At 37.6% G+C, this 10,200-nt stretch overlaps 1 protein-coding gene across 1 annotated transcript in view; it reads left to right on the top strand.

Moving 5' to 3' along the window:
• Positions 1 to 3,062: 3,062 nt before the first annotated feature.
• The window catches only part of LOC123765891 (phosphatase and actin regulator 2), a 568,756-nt gene continuing 561,618 nt past the window's right edge, over positions 3,063 to 10,200 (top strand). Inside the window, exon 1 of the mRNA XM_069337250.1 lies at positions 3,063 to 3,215. The gene's annotated coding sequence lies outside the window, so the exon portion shown is untranslated. The remainder of the gene's footprint in view (positions 3,216 to 10,200) is intronic.

Below are 10,200 nucleotides of genomic sequence, written 5' to 3'. Positions count from 1 at the left end.
CTTATGTCAAGGAGTGTTTTATACTGAAGTTTAGAGTTACAATCGTAGGCTGGATTACCTACAGATGTATGTGTTCTAGGACTGATAGTGATCGATTGATCATTGTTGTGTATCAAGGAACATTTATACTGATATATATATATATATATATATATATATATATATATATATATATATATATATATATATATATATATATATATATATATATATATATATATGTTATTGCATTAAATGCTGGATTTCCTTGTACATGTTTATAGATATATTCTCTTGCTGATGGTGCAACATTGTAGTATAAGACTTGATTTACTTGAAGAGGTAGATAGTATCAGGTGGGGAATCAGAAGATAGGATACCACTTGATAAGCTGATGATAGAGTTCTGATTGTGTTGGAGAGCAACCTGATTGTAATAGTATAGAGTATAGGATTCATTATTATTAAATGTGTATATGTATTGTGCATGTGCTTTGTCCAGTAAATGTATCCCAATTTGCTGGTGTTTGCCCTTGTCCTAGTGCAGCTTCCCAGGAAATAGTAAAGGAAGAGAGAGAGAGAGAGAACCAAGAACCACCGCTGTGGACAGGATAGGATGGAAGATTAGTAAGGTAAAGGGGATTGAGGAGATCATATCACATAAGGAGAGAGTGGGGAGTCACAACGGCTCGAGTGGGTGTGTGCACGTGACAACGAGGCTAAGTGTTGGAGCCGCATCCCCTAAACGTGTGACGTTGAGCCCCTCTCCAAGAGCCAGAAGTGCCTAGTGTGATCTAGTGAGGTATAAGCACTCTACCGAGTTGTGGGTTGGGTTGTCCGTAAAGGAGGAACAACGACGACAACACCACCAACACAAACTATAATATTATGCAGCGCATGCACTACTCATTCTTTCTCCTGATCAGTGGGCAAACGTTGAGGTTATTCAAAACGATGCATTGCGAGTCATAACAGGAGCTCCCAGATGGACTAAAATACTGAACCTAAGACTAGAAACCAAGCTAAAGTCGATTGAAATAAGAGAAAAAGGAATTGCTGCGTGCATGCTGACCAAGATATTGACTAGACCTAGAATCAGTTCACTTAAAGATATAATCACTGGAGCACTAACTCGGGATAGAAGAGCCTCCAATAGCAACAGGTGGATCCATTGTGCGATAAACACCATCAATACATTCGATATAACAAACACAATCACTGAGAAGGGTGTTGACGAAATACATGCAGACTTTGTTATGCAAGCCCCTTGGAAATCTCCGCCAGCAGACTTTAAGATTATGACTCTTGAAAGAAAAAAGAACGAGACAAATCCTCATCTGCTACGTAACATTGCATAGATGCAGATAGAAGCAAACTTGGCATCCGACAGCTTCACTTACTTCACAGATGGACCAGTAGACCAGCAGGGACAAGAAACCGGAGCTGCAGTTAAAGCAGGAAATTCTGTAAATAGTTGGAGACTCTCAAATGGGTGTTCGACTTTACAGAGATACTAGCCATTCAAAAGGCTTTGGAACATGCTCTTGCTGAACACCGACAACATGTTATCATACATAGAGATTCGAGAACTGCCATTGAAACCTTGCAACAAGAACACATATGTGATAACATACATCTGATCACAAATGTCATATCATTAATGCAAACACTCAAACGTCAAGGCCGTCGAGTACTTATCAACTGGGTGCCAAGTCATGTGGGAATAATAGGAAATGACATTGCAGCTGAAGCTGCAAAACTTGCAACTAAGAGAAGAAATGTAGACATTTACATAGCACAGATTAAAAAAGTAATTAGAAACTGAGCAATACAGATGATGTATTGCTCAACATCATTGCAACTGATGTACCACAACACAGCAGTTGCAACATCAAGATCTACTAGTTGATACAAGAATTCAACCAACTACGAACTACTTAGTTTGATGAAAGGGAGCAGTAGAACAACAGAAGTACACTTACATCGCATCAGGTGTGGATACCCATGTGCTCGGGAAATAGGCTTACAGGTTCCGGAAGATCAGAGGAAATGTCAGCACTGTGAAGAAATGCCCGACAGACCACTGGAACATTAGCTAACACAGTGCACAGTTACAAACCCATTAAGATTTCAACTTAGATTGAACAGAACAGATGTAGTTGTTAAACACATGGGACAAAATCTTACTGAAACGACCATACGAGTCATAAATACTCACACTCCACCCAAGTTAAACAGAAATAAGCAACAATTAGTAGGCCAGCCAGAGGTTTAGGGCCCGCGCAGGAATTTCTCCGCAAAAAAAAGTCCCTGAACCCATTATGTGGCTCTGTAACAATTTCCACTATCACCCACAAAATGGGTATGGGGTGCATAATAAATGAACTAAACTAAAGTTCCCAGCTTATATTGTGAAGTGCATTTATGAGGTTTCCTATTCCTAGTTTGTTGTGTAGTCTAAAGGTAAGTTTATTGGTAACCGAGGGTGTTATGTCCATGTTTGTTGAGACATTAATAGTGATAGTGATAAGGTGTTGTCAGGTTAAGCATAGCATGCATAGCGTTTCGGGCAGGTCCTTAATCCTAATTTTCACACACACATCCCCAGAAAGCAGCCCGTAGCAGCTGTCTGGAACCATGGAATCGCCTACCACCGAAACATTGCTGTATGCCAAAACATTACTGTAATTTAGAATCCTAATAAATAAGATCATCAGGACAAAGGGAAGGGGGGAGTGGGGACCTTAGACAAGCCGCCGACTTCCTGTCCTCGTTGAGGTCACTAGAGACAGCGGCTCTCAGGTAAACTCAGGTAAATAGCGTGTGTGGAGGGAGGCCGAGTTAGAGGAGTCCCCAGTGCGCGAGGCTCCGTGCTCTACGGTCCGTCCTCAACACCTTGAACTTCCCGCTTGATCTGACGCATTTCTTAATCAACCTCTAGTTCATCTTATTATAATATCTAGCTTTACGCTGTAAAAATTAATCGCCACCGGCGCTTCTAACATGTTCATGGAATAATATTGATAAGTGAATGTTTAATTATGAGGAAGGCATTTATAATAATTATTATATGCTAAATTCAGTGTCCATTGGGAAGTAGGTAAACAAAATTGTTTGTTTCAAAAGTGGTCATGGAAAATAGTGGAGAATGTTGTGCCAGTGGCGAGGAGGTGAGGAAGGAGGCCCAGGAGGCCGCCCTCGACACCTGCAGCGCCGCCTCCAAGCTCCAGACAAAAGGTGAGTGGCGAGGGAAGAGTGGCGAGGGTGAGGCCAGGGGCGGGGGCTCCTCTCCTGTCACTCTTGACACCTGTTAACCCTTCCCTTGGTGTTTCTCTGTGGCACCTGCTGACCCCTAGCATACATCTCCGTCAGTCAAGGCACATGTTGACCCGCTCTCATATGTTTCCTTGACACCTGTTGACCCCATTCACAAGTCTCCATGACTCATGACACCTGTTGACGTGCTCGCACGTGTCTCCATGACACCTGTTGACCCCTATTATATTTCCACTACACATGACGCCTGTTGACCACATGTTCACATGGCTCTATGATCAAGACGTCTGTTGACCCCGTTCTGGCATGTTTATATGATTCATGACACCTCTTGACCTAATTTCCCAGGTCTATGACTCATGACACCTGTAGACCCCCCATTTTTAAATGTCTGTATAACTCGTGACACCTCATGAGCTCTAGTCATGTCTCTTCACACGTCCTCCCCATGGGAGGAGGAGGAGGAGCGCTCTAACCTCAACAATACTACACAGACACACAGACATAAACTACTTGAATTCAGTTCCTCTCACACATATATAATAAAACATATCGAATATAAGAACTGCACATTGCCTAGAGGCCCCCATGTAGTGATTGTGGCATTCATAATGATGAATGTTATGCATTATGTACTACGTGTATATAGTTGGGAACGACCAAAAATTTACATTTATTTAAAACTTTAATGACTGTAAATGGGAAGGAAGAGAACTAGCCCAGGCTTAGTGTTTTATATATATTTTACAGCAATGCATGGGGTCGGTAGGTTTATTCATATAATGCAGTGCCATTACTCATCTAATTTTTTTCATCTAATGTATTCACAATCTTTAGGTTTTGTAAGGATTGTTGTTGTTTTTGATCTAGAGGTAACAATACCCGGAGGATCAGAGTTGCCCTGACTACCCAGGGGAAATTGGTAATGCCCATTTTGGGGGAAATGCCCAAAAGGGAAATGGCCAAAAGGTTGGAAACCCCTTACAATCTCTAAGTGTGGGGGGAGTGGCCAGTGAAGCATAAAATCTCATATCTGGTCTTTTGTACCATCCCCAGTCCTCTGATGGGACTACTGAGAGATCTCTCACACTGATCGAGGTGATTTCTGAATTGATTCTGGCTGAGAAATATATATTATTTAATTATCTTGCAACAGCTCCATCTAAGAGAATGGGAACTGTAAGGGGGAAGGGGGACATGTAACTGATGAATGCCACACGGGTGTCTTGTGTGCATGCCATAAAGCCTAGGGCAGTAAAGGTGTTCCATGGCATCCTGGTTTGGCCACCACTGGCAATAGGGAGAATGAGTTAGCCAGAGTATATGACTCTGCACTTCGAGGCACCAATGCTCAATCCTGAGGCATGTGAGAGCCATGCCCAGGAATCTGTAAAGGTTATGTTCATTCATTTTTCACTCCATAATGAAGTTTACTCTTTTGCTCATTCCTGTGATATAATGTACGCCAGACTCATTGCTGCAGAACCACAGTCAGTACGAACTGTTGCTTTGATGCTCTGGCTTACTGGGATTTTTTACCCTGTCTCATTTCTGTTATGGAGGTTGTAATATGGCATCATTAATTAATTTTTATATATTATTTATGCAGTCAAGTATTGTTAATCAGTATTGTGAACACGTATGATTTACTACTGTGTTCCTCGTATTCATTAAGGCCTCTTAAGAATTTGGTACTCTGCGCATTTCTAATTTGACATCTTTTGCCAATAAAAGAAGTCTTCATGATGCATTTTAAATCTTAATATATTAACTTATCATTTGGTGTTATTAGTGGCATGTCATGAAAAATGCCATGGTAAATTAAGATCTATGATGAAGTTGAAGTATGAATATTAATAAAAAAATAAAATTATTTAACATAAAATAGAAAGTACAGTAGTAACATAAAATGTTACAGTATTTTAAGGGGACGGGAACCAAGTTTCTAAAATTTCCCCAAACGCCTTAAATTTTGTTTACATACTCTACATGGTAAATGCCCCAACTTTTCCTAATAGATCATCCACATAATGAGAAAACAAAACCCCCCTCCAAATAAAAATGTTTTTAAAATTTGACAATTTCAGATTTTCAAATGAGCTTTAAAAATTTAAAATATCACAAATTGTTCATTTAGTGTTGTTATGAACCCAGAAGAGCATATGATCTTCATTTTTTATGTTTTAGAATATAGTTTGGCAGTATGTATAGTTTACTATAAAAAAATTGTTAATGTGGCATTTGAAATACTCGCCAAATTTAGACACAAAAATTTATAAAATGCCCTAAAGAGACAAAGAAAATAGAGTTTAAAATTTGTGCAAAAATCAGCCCAAAATAATTAAAAGTCACAAGTTCTGCCACCTGTGCCTGATTTATTTGTTGACCAATTTCGTTCTAACTTCACATACTTAGTGATGGGTATGCATTCTCCAAGATGTAGAAGCAACAAAAGAATCAAATAAGAAACAAAGGAAAAATACAAAAACAAAAAACAAAAAAATACAACCCCTAAAAAAAAAAAAATTGGAGGACATAAGAAATATTGGCATTGGACAATAATATATAATAAAACACAGCAAAATAACATACTTATTTATTATTATTTGTGCAGTGATCTCTGAAGGTCATGCAATAATTCTGCAAATTTAACAAATCTTTATGTCCATAAGTATGTTTTCCATACATTTGTATCATTTGAAAACAGAAGACCTGCCCAAAAATAACGTCTTTGCACACTGTGACTGCATTTTCAGCTTGAGGGTAATGATTGTAAAGAGATGCACACAGCATCACATCGCTGCTGATTAAAGTCAACTGAATTTCTTAAGTTGAGTGTTGACACGGACAGGAACTTCACACGGTGATGCAATCTCTTTCAAAAACAATATCTAGCAGATTCAAAAAAGTTTATACCATTGTTAATTATATTTTATTCCATTATAGAGTTTATACCATTTATAGTTTCTACCATTATTATTAATATATTATATTATTTCAAAATGTTTTAAGCCATCATTCAAGTACTATAATAATGAGTCTAATTGTCTATGAAACTGTGAAAACAGGAATAAACAAACAAATTTAGATACTGTAATCATTTACAGATATGAATTTATGATTGAATTTAATGAAATGGTAATGGTTGGTGGCTATATACAATGGTGTGTACAATTTCCCTACTACTAGTAATGGGGTTGAATCCCAGAGAATGCTATGCTTATATTGTTCAAATTTCTACCAAAATTGATTATACTTAGTGATGATAAATAATAATGAGGGGGACATTCTAGCATCAGAATTCTTTCCATAGTACAGTATATTAGAGTGATCAAAATCTTTTTTACATGGTTTTGAAAAAAGGGGAAGTAACACAAGTTAAATTGTTTTCACCGTACGTCTGGCGGAGACATCATTTTATAATTTATAATTCATTATGTCGGCGGACAGGAAGCCAGAGTGTATTCGTACACGTAAGACTTTTATCGAGGTCCTCCCCAAGATCAAATTACTGACCCCGCCCAGGATGCAACCCCACAACAAGCTGGCTAACTCCTGAGTACTTACTTACTGTTAGGTGAACAGAGGCATTAAGTGAAAGAAAATGTACCTACCAATTCTGTCCTGTCCGGCATTCAAACCCGGAATTATTGGTTGTGTGTCGAAAACGAACCCAACTGTACTACCGGGACCCTCCCCGGTAATAAATAAATTATTTTATTTAATAAGTGGGCAGAGGAAGGATACTGCTTATGGAATGTTCCGTATTTGAGGGACAGATTTTCAAGCGACATATGCTGCTTGAATATCTGAGACCAAAAAAAATGCAGAATGCTATATACAATTTAATTAAATAATATGTAAACAAAATAAAGATATTTTAATTTGGGAAGGAATAATTTTTATTGGGTAAGCAATGCTTTGCACAAACACATGCCACTGGGTGTTATCATGTACATTATGGGTGTGCGGACATGAAATGTGAATCTCTTTTCTTTGAATCTTTGAAGCTTTGTGAATCTCGTCCCAGACTAAACCAAACATGCAAACATTCTATATGAATGCTGCCGTGATGTATAAGGGTTGAAGATATCTGACCATTTATTATTTTTACAACATTGTGGTAACTCCTGGACTTGATTATAATGCTGATTAGGTTAGTTTGGTTGTAAGGCAAGATATACACCTATTTAGTTAATCTGAAGGAAAATTCACTGATGATATTTTACTTAGCAGAAAATACCTATATACAGAAGTCATCTGACTTGGCACTTTCTTCCAGTAATTACCGTAACATAAAATACAGTTTGGAGATTTTTCATATTGTGAATCTTTTATTATAGATTTTTTCTTGGAATACTTGGTACTAACTACAGTAGTTTTTAACTGTTCACAATACTTTTTTGATAAATGCCCTTTTTCAACTCCTTCCTGGGCCCTGAATTGAACATAATTTATTTTAATATAATCTAACTTAACCTGACAAGAAACTTGAGAAAAGTATGGTTAGCTGAAAGAAACAATTTTTAAAATTTTTGAACTGATCCTGATAGCATTCAGAACACACTGTACATTGAGGTATGTGTCTGACTTTGGCAGCAAATGTTAAAAGTTTGTTGTTCACAAAAAGTAATTATAGTATTGTAAAATGCAATATTCTGAACTGTATACAGTAGTTGTTAAATCTGTGAGATGAATACAGTACAAAAGTTATCACAATTCAAGTCTAGCCTCAGACCGGGCTCGGGGAGTAGAAGAACTCCCAGAACCCTCTCCAGGTATGTTCCAGGACTGCAAGATTAATTTTGTTGCTTGTATAAAAATGAATCACTGTATAATATATCCTAGAGAATAATGCAGCCCATAGATAAACAATTAAAGTATTATCCTAGAATATAATGTACAGAACTGCATAATGTGTGTAGCCTAATTCAGATGTTTTGATATAGGATAATTTAATATATTGCACAAGAATACAAAAATATTTGTATACATTACCTTATAGCAATTTCAATAATAATATTACAGTATAAAGCTGACTAGACTAAAGCTGACTGATAAAGCTGACATGCTGACTAGCCTAACCAAACTCTTACCTAAACTAAACCTAACTGGATTCAGTATCTGGCCACAGGCCAAAAGAAAAAAAGAAAAAACATTAAAGTATCGTACTAGTGTTTAGTGTTGTTCGTAGTGTTCACAGAGTTGTTCCAATGAAATCAGCTTCAGCAATGATTTGCTGATTTCAGCTTCAGGAAACTCTTTAGTTTCCCAATATATACGAGAGTTATGAAGTATTTTTGCTTCCTTGTGCCTTCCGTGCCTTATTTTATCCACAATGTTTTCAATATTTTATGCAAGTACTGAATTAGCTTATAAATTAAAAAAAATAATAACTGATCTTTGTTCTTTTATTCCAAGTTCTGTGTATTGTATTTATCTTTACTTTGATGGCTATAGGCCACCCACTTAGACTGGTTTGTACGGCATGGCCTCAGTTCTGCCAGGGTGAATATGCGATCCCCAGTTGTTCAGGTATTTGGCCACCTTTTCTTCGCTCTGGCATCATATCCCAGCTTTTTGGCCTCGTAGCTCTTCCAAATTCTATGGATCTATACCTGTAGCCATACTGGCATAGCATGTTCTGATAATTACCTTAAATTAATTGTTTTACATGTTATTAACCCTCTGGATGTGCAAGGATTACATCTGATATTTTCTGTATGTGCACCAAAAACCCTTTTCAAAACTTTTTTTTCTTACACTTTTAAAACCATGCCCTGAGCATGGTTTTCAGAGTACTGTTTAAGATATAAAAGACTCAGGCCCCCCCCCCACTCCAGTACCCCGGGGACATCGAGTCCTGAAATCACAAGGTAATCGCAAGGTAAAGTTACTGCTCCAACAACCTGCTAATTTAGCAGATACACAAGTCTCCTTGTGTATCTTATGTCTATCATGTCTATTGTCTCCTCTTTTCAAGCTGCTTGATCCTGCTCTTTTAGTTTTTCTTCACATGCCATCCTTCTTAATTCTGGGGTGAGCCTCATTGCAAATAATTACCTTTTAAAGTTTCCATGCAATTTTTTTGAGGAGGTGGGCTGTATGATTTATTACCTAAGTGTAGTTACAAGATGAGAGCTACGCTCGTAGTGTCCCATCTTCCCAGCACTCTTTGTCGTATAACACTTTGAAACTACTGCACTGACAGGTTTTGGCCTCCACCACCTTCTCACTTAACTTGTTCCAACCGTCTACCACACTGTTTACAAAAGAGAACTTTCTAATATTTTTTCAGCACCTTTGTTTCCTTAGCTTGTATCTGTGTCCTCCTGTTCTTGAAGTTGCTGGTTTCAGGAATTCATCTTTGTCAATTTGGTCGATTCCTGTTATTATTTTGTAAGTGGTGATTATATCACTTTTTTTCTTCTATTTTCTAGCTTTAGCATATTTAATGCCTTTAGCTTCTTGTAACTCTTGTTTTTTTAGTTCCAGAAGCCGTTTTTTTTAGCATGCCTCTGTTCCTTTTCCAGTTTATTGATATGCTTCTTGATACTGTATATGGGCACCATACAACTGCTGCATATTCCAATTTTGGTCTCACAAAAGTCATGAACAGTTTCTTTAGTATTTCACCATCCATGTAGCTAAAAAGAGTCTTGAGTTGGAAAGCGTCACATATGCTCCTCGCAAAATGTTCTATATGCATTCCTCTGGTGACAGTTTACACTCTAAAGCCACCCCTAGATCTTATTCTTTATTAGTTCTTAAATTCCTTTCAACACAATTTATAAGTTGTGTGTGGTTTATTTTCTTTGATTCCACATTCCATAACATGACATTTATTCACACTGAATTCCATTTGCCACATGTTGCTCCATGCACCTATTTTATCTATATCCATTTGAAGGGCATGACAATCGTCTGCGTCTCCTATCTTCCCCAG

This window comes from Procambarus clarkii, chromosome 37, assembly GCF_040958095.1.
Source record: "Procambarus clarkii isolate CNS0578487 chromosome 37, FALCON_Pclarkii_2.0, whole genome shotgun sequence".
Lineage (NCBI taxonomy): Eukaryota > Metazoa > Arthropoda > Malacostraca > Decapoda > Cambaridae > Procambarus > Procambarus clarkii.
This window is presented reverse-complemented; position numbering and strand designations above follow the sequence as displayed.